The following is an 18,411-nucleotide window of genomic DNA, read 5'->3' as shown; positions in this document are numbered from 1 at the left end:
GATCCCCCTAAAGATACCCATGACATTCTTCAAAGAAGTGGACTAGGCACTTTTGAAATTTATTTGGAACAATAAACACCCTCGAATAGCTAAAGCAATCATTGGGAAAAAGAATATGGGAGGAATTACTTTCCCCAACTTTAAACTTTAGTACAAAGCAATAGTTATCAAAAGAGCATGGTATTGGAATAAGGACAGGCCCTCAGATCAGTGGAATAAGCTTGAATACTCAGAGAATGTTCCCCAGACATACAATCACCTAATTTTTGATAAAGGAGCAGGAAATCCTAAATGGAACAAAGAAAGCCTCTTCAACAAGTGGTGTTGGCACAACTGGGTAGCCACTTGCAAAAAATTGAACTATTTTCTTTTTTTTTAATTTTTATTTTGATCATAGTGGCTTACATATCTTTCACATTAGTATTTTAGGTACATATTAACATTGAATCAGGGGAATACCCACCACCAAATTTGTCCTCCCCCCTTCCCGTTCCCTTTCTGCAGCTCATATCCCCCACCATCACCCCCTGGGCTGCAAGAGTAGGTAGTCCCCTCTTTGTCTAGCTTACTATCAGTGATCATACATCTGTTTGGTCCTGGTGCCCTCCCTTGTTTCCCCCTGTATTTGAAAGGCTAAGCTAGATAAATCGAGTTATGTGGTTTTGTTTGAGGGAAAGGAAAACAATAGAATGGGGTAAAGATTAAGCAAAAAAAAAAAAAGCTGAAAATGGGTGGAGTCCTTCTAGTGGCTATCAGCCTCAGTTTGAGAGAGGACATGAAAAATACAAAAATAAATGTCAAATTAAATATCAGTGGGCCCTACAGCAATAAAGAGAAGCACCACACAATAGTCTCGGTTCTGAATTCAAATCATGCAGGAGTGCAAAAAGAAAGAGAAAGATAAGATAAAATAATATAAAATAAAAAAGGAGACATCAACTTCAATATCTCCACCCAAATAAGGATGGCAATAAAAAAATCAATCAATAAATAAATATATATGCGGAAAAATGACTATTTTGTGCTTTTTTTCTTTCTTTTTTTCTTTTCCCCCCTGCATAGACACAGTAACTATTGGGGATATTATAGAGAGAATTCCCTTGGCCTAGGAGATACAGAGTTTCTCCATCCCTGAAGTATACTGTCATGGGATTAACTATAGACTCCTTGCATGATCATTTACTCTCCCCTCGGTGCTTTTGTGATGTATGGAAGACTTCTGCTTCATCATGGATGGTAAAATCAGTCTTCTGTATCTAGAGATCTTGGTGACTGTGCAGCTCAAGGAATGGAGCTTATGATGAAGGCTTTCTTTGTGGTTCTAGCAGTTCTGCTTCTTCAGTGTCGTTTTAATTCATCTTCTATAGTTGATGTTCTTAGTTATTATGTTGCTCCTAGGATTGAGTCTGGGACAGAGTCTTTCGTTATGTTACTGGAAGACCCGTTCAGTTGCAGTTGTCTCAGTCAGACCTCTGGAATTGGAGATCTTGTTTGTTGAACAGATTGTAGACCAAAAGCTAGGTTAAAGCTTTTTGTTGTTCTTGTTGTTGGTCCCGGGATGCATACTGTCTAGTCCTGGTTGTAACAACGTCATCTGTGTATAGCAATCTTGGTTTTTGCACAGATCAAAGGGTGACATGTCTTCTGATTTTGCCTTATTGTTGGCTGGTGAGGAAGGATAACTTGCTCTTAGATCTAGTTGTTCCCATTTCCTCGTTGTCAGGTTATCAATTTAGAACTGGCGCATGTTGGCATCAGAGCAGCATTATGAATGCCCTGGAGGGGATTTGGTTCTTGGAGCTGTTGTGGAGAACTCTGTAATTTCTATTCTAGGATCCAGGAGTCAAGGCTGGACAGTCAGTGCCTAATTCCCTGGGGTCTAAGTTGGTTCCACAAGATATATGTTCAGGGTGGGAGATGCCCCTTTGTTGTAAAAAAGTATGAGTTCTTATCCCTAGTAGATATGAGCTTGTTTTTACACAAAAAATTTTCCCGATTTTTAATATGCCTTTGCAGGAAGAAGTGGTGCTACATTATATTGCTGGTGGATTTGGGGGTGGAGAGAGAATAAAACAGACCGATGACAAAAACTAAAAATATAAATGCTCAGACATATCTAAAGAAAAAAGAGTTTCTTAAAAGAAAAATAAAAGGATTAAATAAAATATATAATTAAAGGAATAAAGTGGGGCCGGGAGGGATAGCATGGAGGCAAGGCATCTGTCCTTCCTGCAGACGGACGGTGGCTCACATCCCAGCATCCCACTTGGTCCCCCATGCCCACCAGGGGCAACTTCTGAGCACAGAGCCAGGAGCACCCGCCGAGCACAGCCAGCTATGACCCAAAAAAAGCACAAAACAAATCAAATAAAAAAAAAGTAGAACGAAACAAATAATAATTAAAAAAAAAAGAACAAAAAAAAAAAAAAAACAAAGAAAAAGGGAGAAAGTGATATAGGAGATTACTTTACATTTGGGGAGAAAAGTTTAAGAGGTAGTGTTATATAGGTCTATACTTATGTTGATAGTACAGGCTTCCCCATTGTCTTTTGAGATTTCCTTGTGAGGTGGGCTCCACGCAGGGAGGTCTTGGGTAGAGTTCTTGCAATGGGAGTCCTTTTGGAGCTAATCCGGTATTAAGCCACAGTCCACAATAGGGAGAGGTGATTAGGAGGGCCACACTGCATGAGTCAATTGGGGGTGTTGGTTGTATTTTCTTGCCGGAAGGAGGTGTGAGTTTGAGTGGGAGTCTCTTCACTTGGGAACTGGGTACTGGTTCTTTGGTGTAGGAGGTTGGTCTTGATGCCTAATGGGTTAAGAACTGAGGGTAAAGAGTTATAACATGGTGGGGATATCGGGGATTGGATTAAGGGGTGAAGGGATTGTCAGGTTTCTGGGGGGGGAGAGGGGATAGTATGTGTTAGGGTTATATAGGGTATATTACAATTCAATTTTTAAAATGTGTTTAGTATTCTGATTTGGATATAAGATATTTAGGATTGTTGTGTATGTAAACATTTTAATGGGATTATTATGTTACTGACCCTACCCTGATCGGTGATTGTGCCCTATCCTAGGGTGTGACCTGGCATTCTGCTCCCACCCTAGTGTGGTACCTGATTCTGCTCCCACCATTGGGTGGTACCTAATTCTGGGGGATAAAAGCAAGGGTCTGTGGAAGACGAAGGGCTTTTTTCCTGTTGCCTATTCTTAGGCCTTTTGGCTTCGGCCTCTTCATGGAATAAAGAGCAGTTTTCTTCAGAAGCCTGGCTGCCTGTTGGCTTTCTTCCCTCCGCTTTCACCTCAGAACCGCCGACTGAACAGGGTAACAGACGCGTGGTTCGAGCTGGAGGAGAAAGGCCTCATCCTCTATCCCTCCATCAGTCAACCTGTTTAGGGGCTGACTTGCAACAAGGATTAGAGGGATAAAGAGGCAGAGCTAAAAGTCAATACTGATCAGAGTCAAGATAGTCCCCGAGCATTTTAGGGTATAGCCAAAAATACACCCCCCAAAAAATTGAAGAAAATTAAGTTAGAGATATCAATAAAACGAGAAGAGTTTAAATTCAAGTTTTCTATCTTCAAAGTTACAACTTTTTATGTTAACCAACTATTGACAGAAGTATTAAAAATTCTTTTGAATAGGGTTTTTTAGGTGTGACCCCCCCAAAAATAACAAAAAAATCTTTTTAATAATATAAAGAAAACCTGCAACTCAGAGAAAGATATCTGAGTTTTAAATTTAGATACCAGAGGCCGGAGTGAAAGCACAGCAGTAGGGCCCTTGCCTTGCACGCAGCCAACCTAGGATGGATCCGGATTCGATCTCTGGCATCCCATTTGGTCCCCTGAGTCTGCCAGGAGTAATTTTTGAGTGAGAACCAGGAATAACCACTGAGCACTGCTGGATGTGGCTCCAAAACTAAAAAAAAAAAAAAATTAGATACTGGTTCTATAGGCAATAACTTAGGACATTTGGGAAAAACATATATTATTGTGCCTCATACAGTTAATTTATGTAGAAAATATAAGACAAAAGAGCTGAATTGAAAAGTATAAAAATGCTATATGAACAGAAAAAGTTAGTGAATATAATTATAATGCTATTGAAACTGAGAGAAAAAACCCTTTAAAACTAAATATAATTGAAATTTTATAACTTTTATATAAAATATGTAGCTTTATATAATTTCTTAATTTATGAAATCAATATTGCTGTGTAAGGGACATTTTTTCACCCCTCTCTTCATTCCTCTCAGATGAAAAGGAAATCAATTAAAGAATGGGAAGTTACCAGAGAATCCTCAGTGAGGGAAGATATTCTGGCCCCGTGTCCCTAGCTCTGTATTCAGTCTGGCACTGCTCTTGGATAATTGCTGACAGTCATATTATAAACACTCTCCCTTTATTTTCCTAATGAAGCATTGGTAAATTTCCCTATTTCCAAGTAAGTCTTTTTTAATCTTCTTTTAACCTGACCCATTTTTGCAAGGGATATTTTCTCCGCCGTTTGAGCTAATTTTAATTAAGACTGGTAATATCAGGGTGGCTTCCACATGCTCCCTGATGAGTGTGATATAAATGGACACAATAAGCAGACCATCTAATATTGATAGAGTTTACAGCTGCATCACTAATTAGGGCCAATAAAGCCTTTTGGGGGCAAGCGTTCCCATGTGACATTTGTTTAATTAAAGTTCTTGCCTACCCTACTCAGAAGAGTGGAAAAATATTCCACCAAAAATGTATTAAAAACAGGGCCTTTATAATGCAAAATATTTTATATTAAGTCCCTTTGGGTTTCCAAAGGAAGCATGACAAAATAATATTTTCTTGTTACATATATATATATATATATATATTTGTTATCATCTTCTTAATTAAACCAAACAATGCATTATTTTCCCCATCTGTATTGGTCAGAGTGGATCTGGCCAGTGCTTTCTAGAGGAAAAAAAGCTTCAGACAAGTAAGATAAGATTGAGACTCAAATCATGAGAGTTATCGAAGATTGTAGTTTGCTTATGTTATCTTTTGGATAAACTAACCTGGATCTACTGTTAATTCTTGCTCTCAATAACAAGATGAGTTGTTCACTCTCAATTTTTAGTTGTCTTTTGGAAATAAGTCAAGGAATAAAATGCATTGAAGTAGAATTGTGAGGTAGAAATAGTCTTAGGCAAGAAGTGGGAAATCTGTACTTTAGTGTTGACACTGTTATACATGAAGGACATTTTTGTTATACATGTAGTGAAATGAAACATAAGAGTGGGAGAGAAGAAAAAAGCAAGAATGTTGCCAACTTTTTCATGAGCACCTGGAATTTTCAGGGAGAGGAGAGAGAGGGAGAGACAGAGACAGAGAGAGAGAGAGACAGAGAGAGAGAGCACAGAAAGGGCTGACTCCAAACCAAACTGCTATTAGGCCTGGCCAGGGGATGGGGAGGAGGAAGGCTGGGCCCGCTGGACACACCGAACTGCAAGGTCTCCATCACTATCTCCTTCCCCTGCCACAGTCTAACTGCCAGGCTTCTCTTTTTATACTGTGTCTGTTGACAGTTACAGGAAGATGGGTTCCAGTCCATTGATAGTTACAGGGGGGAGGGGTCATCATCCCTTAAAGATACATTAACATTTATACAATAACAATATATGCTATAATATGTGTGAATCTTGAAAAATGTGCAGTAAAGGAACCCAGTTTCAAATTACCATACCAAAAAAATTCTTAATTCAAGGTCTAGAAAGATAGTATAGGAGGTAAGGTCTTGAGGATGGTAAACCGGGATTTTTTCTTTGTGTTTTTTTATTTTTTTATTTTATTTAAACAACTTTATTACATGCATGATAGTGTTTGGCTTTCAGTCATGTAAAGAACACCACCCATCACCAGTGCAACATTCCCATCACCAATGTCCCAAATCTCCCTCCTTCCCACCCAACCCCCCACCTGTACTCTAGATAGGCTTTCTATTTCCCTCGTACATTCTCATTATTAGGATAGTTCGAAACTTAGTTATTTCTCTAGCTAAACTCATCCCTGTTTGTGGTGAGCTTCATGAGGTGAGCTGTAACTTCCAGCTCTTTTCTCTTTTGTGTCTGAAAGTTATTATTGCAAGAATTTCATTTTTCTTAAAACCCATAGATGAGTGAGACCATTCTGTGTCTTTTTCTCTCTCTGACTTATTTCACTCAGCATAATATATTCCATGTACATCAATGTATAGGAAAATTTCATGACTTCATCTCTCCTGACAGCTGCATAATATTCCATTGTGTATATGTACCACAGTTTCTTTAGCCATTCGTCTGTTAAAGGGTATCTTGGCTATTTCCAGAGTCTTGCTATGGTAAATAGTGCTGCAATGAATATAGATTTTTGTATTGTATTTTTGTGTTCCTAGGGTATATTCCTAGGAGTAGTATAGCTAGGTCGTATGGGAGCTCGATTTCAAGTTTTTGGAGGAATCTCCATATTGCTTTCCATAAAGGTTGAACTAGACGGCATTCCCACCAGCAGTGGATAAGAGTTCCTTTCTCTCCACATCCCCGCCAACACTGCTTGTTCTCATTCTTTGTGATGTGTGCCAATCTCTGGGGTGTGAGGTGGTACCTCATAGTTGTTTTGATTTGCATCTCCCTGATGATTAACGATGTGTAGCATTTCTTCATGTGTCTTTTGGCTATTTGTATTTCTTCTTTGTCAAAGTGTCTGTCCATTTCTTCTCCCCATTTTTTGATGGGATTAGATGTTTTTTTCTTGTAAAGTTCTGTCAGTGCCTTGTATATTTTGGAGATTAGCCCCTTATCTGATGGGTATTTGGCCTGATTTCATCCTGTGTGTGGTTCATCTGCGGATGGCTTGCCTTCCCTGGAGGTGAGTAAACCGGGATTTTTATATTCTGCACCACATTTGGTCCCTAGAGTATATATTTAAACAGAATTTTTCATTTCTCTATTTAAAGGCTTTCCTCCATGTTTTTGACCATGTTTATTTGAATAGAATTTTCCAAGTTTGGTTTCTATGAACTACCAATTTTTATGTTATAGCATAAGAGCATCTATTAACAAATGGTGAAATATTCTTTAATGACACATTTTTTTTATTTTTGGGTCATACTCCTGCCTCTACATTCAGAAATAGGTCCTGGCAGGCTTGGGGGACCATATAGAATGCTTGGATTCTAACCACAGTCCTTCTGAATGCAAGACAAATGTTCTACCTCCATGCTATCTCTCCCTAATGACACTTTTTAAGGAATTTTATTCCTATTGTGTGATAGGCATTCTTGGGTGAGGGACTTATTTTGTAACAGTTACCATCTTTATTGTTCCTTTAAACTTGTGAACAGACAATACTATAGTTGCTTTTTAATTTTTTCCACCTTACCATGAGGTTTTTTAAAAAAATGTTTATGTCTGTCTTAATATTAATCTCATTGGTAGCATGCTGTCCATATATTAGGCATGCGGATTAGTCCAAAGCAAAATATCCAGGCAAATAGAAATAAAAATTTGTGCCTAAATGTAGGGACTATAGTCCATTTCACAAGTAAATTATCAATGTTCTCTATTTACTTGTGAAATGGACTATAGTCCCTTAGTTTCTCTTAGCAAATTCTAGCTATAAACATTAGCATCTATTGTGTACAGAAGGATAAATACATAAAGTACATAAAGTTTATATTAAATCATTCCTTCTACCACCTTTGTTCTGTTGACACTTCACGGGCCACTCAGTCCTAGTGACACATATTAGCAAAGGTCACCTCTAAATAAAATCAGATACCCCCTGGAGAGCTAGAGTCCTGCTTTTTCCAACCCAGTCTGCCAGGGATCTAGCTAGGACTCTTCCAATTAGAGTGTATTATTACTCGAGTATCTCCAATGCACTCATATGCTCTAAGGACTGGTGGGAAACTACATGCTCTTACTTCTGTCCAGGAATAACTTCATTAAAATTCTGGCAACTAATTATACCTACAACTGCCTGCTCTATTGAAATACCATTATAAGCTCATAAAAATAAAATAACAGATCACAAATAGTACATAATTAAAATGTTCTTTAGTGTCTTGCACTTTTAGTAATTTTTTTTTAATGTTTTTAACTCTGGGCCTTGAGTATTGCCAGACTTTTAATTCCTGGGAACAAATCCAGGAGTAACCTCCAAGAACTGTCAGTTGTGGCCTGAAAACAACAATGCAAAAGCAAGAAAGGAGAAAAAGTTCAAAGGGTAAAGTGCTTGCCTTGCACATGACCAATCTTATGTTATAGGTCCTCTGAGCACCATCAGGATTGTCCCCTGAGCACAGAACCAGAAGTGAGCCCTGAACACTGCCAGTTGTGTCCCCTTCCCAAAATATATAAAGGTATTTTAAAAAATAAAACAAATTCTATTAAAGATTGTCAGGGCCAAAGGCACAAACCCGACAAGAAAACAATTTCTGGATACTGGATTTAATAGGGGATCAGGCAAGGCAGGGAAGCCAGGGCTTTACAGCCAAACCCTAGGCCCTAGGCCAGGATGAGAGGGAAAGGAAGAGGGAGAGGGGAAAAGGGAGAGGGAGGGGGGAAAAAGAGGGAAGGAGAGAGGGAGGGTGGGAGGGAGGTAGGAGGAAAGGGAGAAAGAGAGGGAGAGGAGAGAGGGAGAAAGGAAAAGGAGAGAGGAAGAGAAGGAGAGGAGAGAAGAAAGGGAGTGGGAAAGGGAGAGGGAGGGGGAAGGAGGAGGGAGGTAGAGAGGGGCAGGGAGAGAGGGTGAGGGAAAGAAGATGGAGGAAGAAGGAGAGGGGGAAGAGACAGGAAGAGGGAGAGAAAGGAAGGGAAGGAAAGAGGGAGAGAGAGAGGATAGAGGGAGGGAGAAGTAGAGAGAGAGAGAGAGAGAGAGAGAGAGAGAGAGAGAGAGAGAGAGAGAGAGAGAGAGAGAGAGAAGGAGAGAGAGATTGAGACTAAATTGAGGGTTCAGTCAGAGAGAGGATCAGAGGAAAGGAAAAGGCAGGAGAAGCAGCAGGGCAACAGAAATAGAGAGTCCAACCAATAGTTTTTCCAGCAATCTGGCAGAAACTATCCAGAGAGCTAGGCAGGGAGAAGCAACCAGTCCCAACACTTGAGTTTATACATCTGGGGAACAACTGTCCCTAACAGGCAGTTGGGATGGGGGGGTTACTCCTAACTGATTTCTCAGTCCTTAAAGGGACAGAACCCTCTTATGGATGATCAAAGAGGTCATAGTAGTATGTGTAAGCCAAGAAAATATGGGTCAAGAAATACTTCCATAATTAAGAGATTTAAGGCAATAAGGGCTAGTTTCTTCTATTTTTAGAAATCCAAATCTAGTAAACTATGTGGTTTGTTGCATGTTATTTATATCTTTGCCTTTATAGGATGTGAGGCACTTATAGTTCTAATTGTAAGAAAAATGAAATCAACCTTTCCCTCTTTGGCAATCAGCCTATTTTTCGGAGGTGGGCTCAGGAAACCATATGGAATGCCATGGATTAAACCTAGTTTGGCCCTGGGCAAAGCAAACATTCTACCTGCTGTACTACCTATCTCTGCAGGCATAGTTACATTTTTATTAGGGAAGTATGATACAAAAGCAGTAAGTGCTATATTTACAAAAATTTTTGTTCCATAAAACAAATATTTGGGGGAATGTCTAACATGAATGAGACAGTCAGTGCTTTGAATAAGTCAAACACATTCTAATTAACTTTGATTTTTTTAAATTTTTTGTTTTATTTTGTTTTGTTTTGTTTGCTTTATTTTGGTTTTGATCTCTGGACCATATCTGGTGGTACTCAGGACTTACTTCTAATTATTTACTCAGTGGTCATTCTTGGTGATGTTCAAAGGACTATATGTGGTGCTGGGGATAGAATCTGACGCCGGCATACATCACAAGGACTTTACTTTCTGTAATATCTCTCCAGTTTCCAGTCTTTTTTCTTCACTAACTGTACTAAACAACAGATAAACATAGCATCAAAGTAAGTATCTGATGGTATTATTTCCTTGCATGGGTATTTCACCTTGCTGACCCAATTTTACTAATATTAAAAATTCAATGTCTATGAGCATGTTAAAAGTCCATTATATTTTTTCTTAGCCTTGTTATTCCAAAATTTATTTTTTTAAATCTTGATTTCCTTACAATTCTTTTCTTAGGATCTTGCTCCTACGATCACTCATTCCTTAATTTCCTTGATGTTGTGATTTCCTCCAACTTCTATACCAATCCTTTTCTTTCCATAACCACACATTATCTCTGGTTGTATTTGTTTCAGTCTGTCGATGCCAATTCTGGAAAGTTTGCCTTGGAGCTGTCTGTGCAGAAACAGGCTGCATGTGCCAACTATAAACTAAAGGCCAGATTCTGTGCTACTTTAAATGTGTTGTCCATGCCTTCAAGATACAAATCACTGGATTTATGACAAACTCCTCATCCTTAAGTACAGATGAATTGGATCCATTTCTCAGGCCTGGAAAAAAATTTCTCCTTGTTATCCTCAGAGCCCCATTCAAAAATGAGATTTGAAAGATAATGTTTTCATAGGGATATATATGCTAAAATTATAAAAATCCTTAAGACTTGGTTTGGCAGAGATATTTTTCCATTCAAAAAAAGTCATGAATTTGGCACTTGCTGCAGTGTTTTGTAGCTGGCAGCTGAATTATCTTGGTCTCTGCCCAAAATTTGAAAGCAGATTTTCAAATATCATATAAAGAAGAACTTAAAATAAGATACAACATTGGCCTGATTATTAGACAATGTCAAAGGGTTATAATAAGAGACAAAATGATTACCTCTTGTATGGTACTGTACTGTTAATTTGTTATTTAAAATAATCTTTGAGGTAGATAGAAAGTACATATGTATTTTATATATATATATATATATTGAAGTTTACTGAGACCAAAACTCTGGTTTTGTGTATTTGTAATAAGGTGAAATTATCTTCTTTAAAGAAGTGTGAGAGAAGAAAATAAAATGTGATTCTTTCAATAGAATCAAAATTTAGTGTCTTGAAAAATATGCAATGAGGATTATTTTTCTTTTTAAGTCACACCCAGTGATGTTCAGGGATTTCTCCTAACTCTGTGCTCAGTAATTATTCCTGGTGGTTATGCAGAGGACCATATAGGATGCTGGGGATTAAACCCTGGTTGACTGTGTGCAATGCAAATGTCCATCCACTCTGGCCCCTGATGAGGGCTTCATGGTCTCACATTCTGACCACAGTTTCTGTTATTTATTTCAGCTTTCAGGACAAACATGACATTGCTCAGGAATTACTCTTGTTTCTATGCTTAGGGATCACTTTTGAAACTTCTTGGGAACCATATGAAGTATTAAGTATTGAAATGGGATCAGTCATTTGCAGTACTAGTGTTTTATTTTCGGTACTATCCTGCCCTCTATTATTTATAACTGATATAATAAAAGTCACAACCAAAAAATCGTTTTAATCGTTCATAATTCTCCTGCTTTTTTTGAAGGTAGTTACAAATCCTTTTGCATTTAACATAACAAAACAAAATCATTTCTACATTTCTATATAACATTTCTTTCTTTCTTTCTTTCTTTCTTTTCTTTCTTTCTTTCTTTCTTTCTTTCTTTCTTTCTTTCTTTCTTTTCTTTTCTTTTCTTTTTTTTTCTTTTTTTTCTTTTTTTTTTTTGGTTTTTGGGTCACACTTGGCAGCACTCAGGGGTTACTCCTGGCTCTTGGACTCAGAAATTGCTCCTGGCAGGCTTCGGGACCATATGGGATGCTGGGATTAGAACCACCATCCTTCTGCATGCAAGGCAAACACCCTACCTCCCTATATGTAACATTTATTAATATGATGTCAGCAAACTTTCTTTCTTTCCTTCCTTCTTTTCTTCATTCCTTCCTTCCTTTCTCTTTCCTTCTTTCCCTTTTTTTCCTCTTTTCTTTTGTTTTCTTTCTTTTCTTTTCTCCAAGGCAGTGGAAACACCCAGCACTACATGGGCTTATTCATGGCTCTGTACTTAGGGAATCACTTAGGAGAACTTATGTGGTGTCATGGGTCTGCCCTGTTCAGGCAAGACAGATGTCCTATATCCTATACTATTACTCTGATCCCAACATAGTCATTTTTAATATTGTATAATATTTTTGTCACAACTGTGTATTATAACTGAACTCTTCTATGTTTCTTGCACCTCTATATTGTTTCCAGCATTTTGAAATTCTATTACTAAGAATAATTACATGAAGCTGCTCTAAAAAATATCAGAATCTCCCACTCCAACTCCACCCCCTCCCCATTTCTATCACAGGCATGTTTTTGGTTTCTTGCCAAATTTATTATTTTCAAACTAAGGCTTTTGATACTAATTCTATTAAAATCAATGCAAAATATTTTGCATGGAATCCTTCTTTTAGTCTTATTATACCTATAAAGGCCTATCAAAGCTCTGGAATATAAAAATAAACAGAAAGATCATTGAATGCCTAGATTTACTTGATATTTCTCAGAAAAAAATCCTAATTAGTTAAGTTAATATCTTTATACTAATATCCCCCAAAACATAACAATAGCACTAAAGAAGTTGCTCTTTCTTTCTCTCACACTTGGACAGACACACATACAACACACTCTCTCCCCATCACTCTCTCTCTCTTGTGCATGCACACCACACAAAACATCTCTTTATTTTTTATTTTATTAATTTTGTAAAAACTGTTCTTGTCCTTCATACATTCCATGCTATTGCATTCCAAATAAAAACAATTCACTCTCCATGGGAGGGCCAAGTGCAAAATCAGAAACATCTTCCATTTGATTTTAGTGATTGTTGCAAATCTGCTAGACATTGGGGTATGACAAATCATTCTCAATAATTACTATCACATTTCTGGATAGACAAAGACTGAAAATTGCTGAAAAGTTTTGTACTTTCCAGTAGTGACCTGAATTTCAATTTGTTTGAAATAGAGCATAAATCAGCCAAACCTAATATCAACAATCATGCTACCACCTTTCTAGTATTCATCTTGGTTTAATATGCTAAAGATATCATATTTTTGTGCTTGTGGGAGAACAGAAGGTTTTTAGAAAAAGATGATTAAGAACTAAAAGGACTAGGAGTTAAATAATAGACACACCAGGAAGGAAGGCAAGAGAAAACATCTTGAAATAGTATAAATAGTTATTAAGAACTGTAGTTCTCAAGCAGTGATTTCAGGGTTCCAGTTGCCCCAAAATACATGACCTTTGTGATTTAGAGCATGCTACTTGACAGCTCTGGTTTCTTATCTGTAATTCAGGACTTTTACAATTAATAAAATGTGACTGGCATTTTATGGTAAGGACTTACTAAACCCTAAGGTAAAAGTAAAACTTCAACACTAAAACTTACTATTACCAATGTAAACAAAACTAACCACAAGCAAAACTAAATCACAATGGAGTAGAGTAGGTGTCATTTAGTTATTTTGTATTCCCTAGGATATTGCCTACAGCAATGGCAAATAGTTAATTTTGTAGCCTAAACTCAAATACTTTAGCTAAAGAACAAAAAGGCAGGAGATGATGGAGTCCAGGCATGACTCAAGCCCAGCATTCTTGGTATGGCCATTCTTGAGAACTTTCCAGAACATAAGTCAATTGCCTTAGAAATTGCCTGCCTGGAAAAACAAGCACTCTGGCACACATGCCCTAAAAGTACCAGATCATCTCCCAGAATAATCATTACAATTAGACCAAGCTGTAGACAAATACCCTTGGCTTTCTTAAGCAGTTATCTGGCTTCCTTTTCTTTAGCTGCCTTTTCAGTCTCTTTACAACAATAAAATACTCTTGGTTTTCTTATGTTAATACTTCCTCCTTCAGTAAGAACATCTTTTTTTTTTTTTTTTTTTTTGGTTTTTCAGGCCACACCCGTTTGATGTTCAGGGGTTACTCCTGGCTATAGCTCAGAAATTGCCACTGGCTTGGGGGACCATATGAGACACTGGGGATCGAACTGTGCTGGGGATTGAACTGTGGTCCTTTCCTTGGCTAGCGCTTGCAAGGCAGACACCTTACCTCTAGTGCCACCTCACCGGCCCCAAGTAAGAACATCTTTAGTTTTGTTCACTTTTTTTACCTTTGGTCCAGGTTTCTTTTTTAGCTCTCCTGATTAACTACCTTGATAATAGCCACTTAGACCTAGTCACTTAGACCAAAACATAGGATAGTGTATAAAAGCAGAAGAAAGATGCTATTTGACCATCCTCTCCCCCTCAAAAAAAATATTTATACAGTGGATGAAGTAGCTGCAGTGGGTAATTAAAGGAGGCTGTAAGAGATTCAAGGTATTAAATTACATAGTGATATAGGAGTGGTGGGTCTCTGTGATCTCCCATGGTTCCTAGGTTCAAGAGTGAAAATATTGAATAGTAATGATGCTCAGAGTAGGGATTAGAATGTAAAAAAGTGTATTGGATAGTGTAAAGGAAAAGGAACTCCCTATATGGGGAATAACTTAGTATGTAAAAAAGGTCTGGGAAAGCCCACTGCCTCAAATAAAGACCATGAAGCCACAGAGATGCATCAGCAATGCAAGGTTTATTCATTCAGAGCTCTGGGTTCCACCGTCTTTTGATGCTGCAGGTTCACAGTGGAACCCCGAACCTTGGAATTCCCAGATCTTTATGAGAATTCATATGATAACGAGGTTTCATAAGCTCGCACAAATGTTACAATTCAAAACGACCAATCATGCAAATAGAAAAAGGTGCAATTCCTTAACTATCCTAGACCCCCTTGGACATGAGCTACCCTAGCCCTCATCCTGATGGTTTGTAACAATATGGGTTGGACCCTCCAGTTGGTCTTTGGTAGGTCCTGATCTAGTAGGGTGGAGGGCCCATATTAATCTAGTATGGTGGAGGGCTCGTTCCCTTGGTTAAGCAGTGACAGGGCTGTTAAGGGGAGGGAGTCTGGTTTCTTATTTCTTCTTATACTGTAGCTCAGGGCAAGCCAGGGAGAAATAGCATTAATCTTCATCTTACCATTATTCTATACCTATTGCTCTGCTTTATTAATTTTCACAGTACCCATATTATTCTTCAATACTTTACTTTAAATCATGTTTTCCAACTGGTAGTTACTCTTTCAGGGTGTACATATGCAGTCATCCCTTTCAAATCTTCAAGGATCATGGGCTATATCTCACTAGGTCATTTTGGTCTTGTGACCTTCTAAGATATCTAGTGCTGGAATGCTCTTTATGGTTATCTTAAGGGTCAGCTAGGGAAGAGGACGTGACTGCCCCTGCCTAAGTCTGGTTCCAGGAATTAACTGTATCTTCAGGCCTAGTCCCTTTTTCCTTACAATTGCAGCCTGTAATGGTAGAACTTATATAGAAGTTAACTCAAGAATCTCTAAAAGCAAGCAAAAAACAGAGCTAATAGCCTAGTTAATCCTATTTAAATCAAACCTATTACCCAATAAAATTATGAAATTACTATTACTTACTAAACTATAAAACTGCTTAAAAACACTATAAAACTACTAAAAACACACTTTAAAAAAACACACTTTAACAAGTATTGTAATAAGTTAATATGGCTCATTTTTTGTGGGGGCTGTTAAAGGAAAAGTTAGTCTTTGTATGGGCTTTAAAAGGCTCTTGGCATTCCTCAGCAATTGATAAAACTAACAAAGAATACCAGGTCCTACAGTGTGGTCTGGCTGGTCCGAGTCCTTTGGAATTTGCATATTTGCTTTAAGCATTGCCAATTTTCACAGTCCCTCAGTGAGCTTAAACTCTGAGGTAGAATTCTATGATCCAGCTAGAAATGTTTAAAGTATAAGTTAGACACTTGAGAATGAGGTACATGGTAGGTCAATGGGGACAAATGGAACTGCCTGCAAAGAAAACTGAGGAGGGGCCAGAGTGGTGGTGCAAGCACTAGGGTGCTTGCCTTGCTTGCAAGGATGAAGAGTGGTTCAATCAACAGAGTCCCATATGGTCCCCCAAGCCAGGAGCAATCTCCGAGTGTATAGCCAGGAGTAACACCATGAGCAACACCGGATGCGGCCCTTCCCCAAAAAAATACCAAACACAAACAAAAAACTGAGGTTTCTCTGATGGGGAAATTGTGGATGTTACTATTGGTTTATTGTGCTGTTCAGATTATAACTGCTAATATATTTTAATATTTCTTCTCATTTGTAGAGAGATGATACCAAAGCTCTCTTTTAGGGAGAATACCGCCTTTACCACCTTTACTACATTTTTGCCAGCCTCACTCCTCCCCAGTCCATTCAAAGCAAAAATAATGAATAGGAAATTTAACAACCATAAGGTCAATCTTTAGGATCAGGCTTCAAACACAGGTCCTATCTCAATAACAAATGTCCAGAGGCAGGGTATAAACAAACAAGAAAAATTATTTTTTTTGTATTTTGGTGTTGAGGCCCAATTTTCAAGAATGTGTCTTAGTTTAAATGTGTTTTTATTCTCTTGATTTTGAGAATAAAACCAATTTCAAAACTGGCCTAGTCACATAATACTTTTTTAAATTCAAGAGCAAGAACCTACTAGCTGGTGACAGAAGGGTCATAGTGGATGTTAATTACTAGTAGTGTTTTACAGGTCAAAATACTCATCTGGAGATGATGGTAGTAATAGTAAAACATGGTTTGAACACTAAAGAAAAGAAAATAAGAGCTTATAACTGAGAAAGTTGGAAGAAAAATGAGCAGTAATTGCTAAACAGATGAGATCTACATGAGATCACTACTGGAACCTGAGTTGTCCATCTGATACAAACTCTGTGAGTCCCACCTGCCAAGCTTTTCAATAATTCTTCCTATCCTGTATCTGAAAAACAAGATCTACCACTTACAATAGCAATTTTCTAGGAAAAAAGTGTCCAAACATTACAAAAGTATACTTTATTAATATTGTCTTGTTTTGGGGCCACATCTGGTGATGCTCAGTGGTTTACATCTGGTGCTACACTCAGGAATCACTCCAGGCAGACCTCAGGGAACCATATAGGATGCTAGGGATTGAATTCCAGCCAAAGGTCCTGGGTAACTGGGTAAATGCTATACTCACTGTACAGCTCCCCAAAGTATACTTAGTTTTGACAAGGTGTACTAAATGTCTAAAGAAACATCTAAAATAATTATTATGGACACATCTGACATTATAACATTCTACTCTCTGGGCCCATTTTTCTATATTTTACTCCATTTAACCCTAACTTTGATCTCATTCCTCCCTCTAGCAGAAGATTTCAAAAGCTATTAAAGAAAGTCTCCTATCTTCAAAAGTATTCCTGATTACTTCCTGCTGAAAATGTGTCAAAAGTGCTGAAATTTCATGAAATCCCTTCTAAAGAGATCTCTAGATATTAGAAAGATTGTCCATCCCAAACTGTATTTTGACTACTGTGTGTAGTTTAAAGGATTCTAAATAAGAAGATGTAAGTTTTACAAAAGTGTTTAGGAGGTATAGGCAGAATATTAGAAATATAAGAAACATAATGGTATTAAAAAATGAAAAAAAAAACAAAAAAAAAACAAAAGTATACTTGAAGTGTTCCCAGTTCTTAAAGTAGGCACTGTAGAGAGCTAGAACTTTTCTTGCTTGGTCTTTTGAGTATTAATTATTTTGACATTATTTTTATAATTTGAAGGTTTTCACCCAAATATGTAAACTATTAAATCAGAAGCAGCAAATTTCACTAAACACACCACACTCTATTTGCCTCTGCCTTAAGTATGTCTAAGTTCAGTTGATTTTGTAGCACTACATAGTCAAATAGATCTCAATACCAAACTTGTATTAGTGCAACAATTGCCTTCATAAGTCATGGTTCACTTTAAGGACAGAGCATTTAGTATGGGAATGCCTATGGAACAGAAGAGCCCTTTAATAAAATATTAATTTCCGGAGTTGAGACAGCCAGAGGAATTAGGTATCCAAGTATCCCATGAATGATCAATACTAAGTTTTGGAGGAGGACATACTATTGGAAATTGACAGTAAGTGTTTATGACTATATTCCTTGTTGGAGAGCTTTTCCTTGATTTAGTTCCAAGTTAGAATAAATGCAGTGTGGGGCTGGAGAGGTGGCACAGCTATAGGGTGTTTGCCTTGCATGCAGCTGATATCCAAGGTTTGAACCCCAGCATTCCATATGGTTCCCTCAAGCTAAGAGCTATTTTTGCGCACCTAACCAGGAGTAACTCCTGATAGTCACTGGGCATGGCCCCAAAACAAACAAAAACAAAAAAATGCAGTCCATATTCTGAGTTATCCTTTTGTGGAGACTTCTAGCAGCAGGTTCCTTATTGTCTTTTAACTGCTCAGCAAGTGTCCATTGATTTGTGACTAAGGATAAAAAATCAAACTCAGACTGGACAAAAGGCAGATGAAGAGAAA

This window comes from Suncus etruscus, chromosome 9 (genome assembly GCF_024139225.1).
Source record: "Suncus etruscus isolate mSunEtr1 chromosome 9, mSunEtr1.pri.cur, whole genome shotgun sequence".
Lineage (NCBI taxonomy): Eukaryota > Metazoa > Chordata > Mammalia > Eulipotyphla > Soricidae > Suncus > Suncus etruscus.
This window is presented reverse-complemented; position numbering follows the sequence as displayed.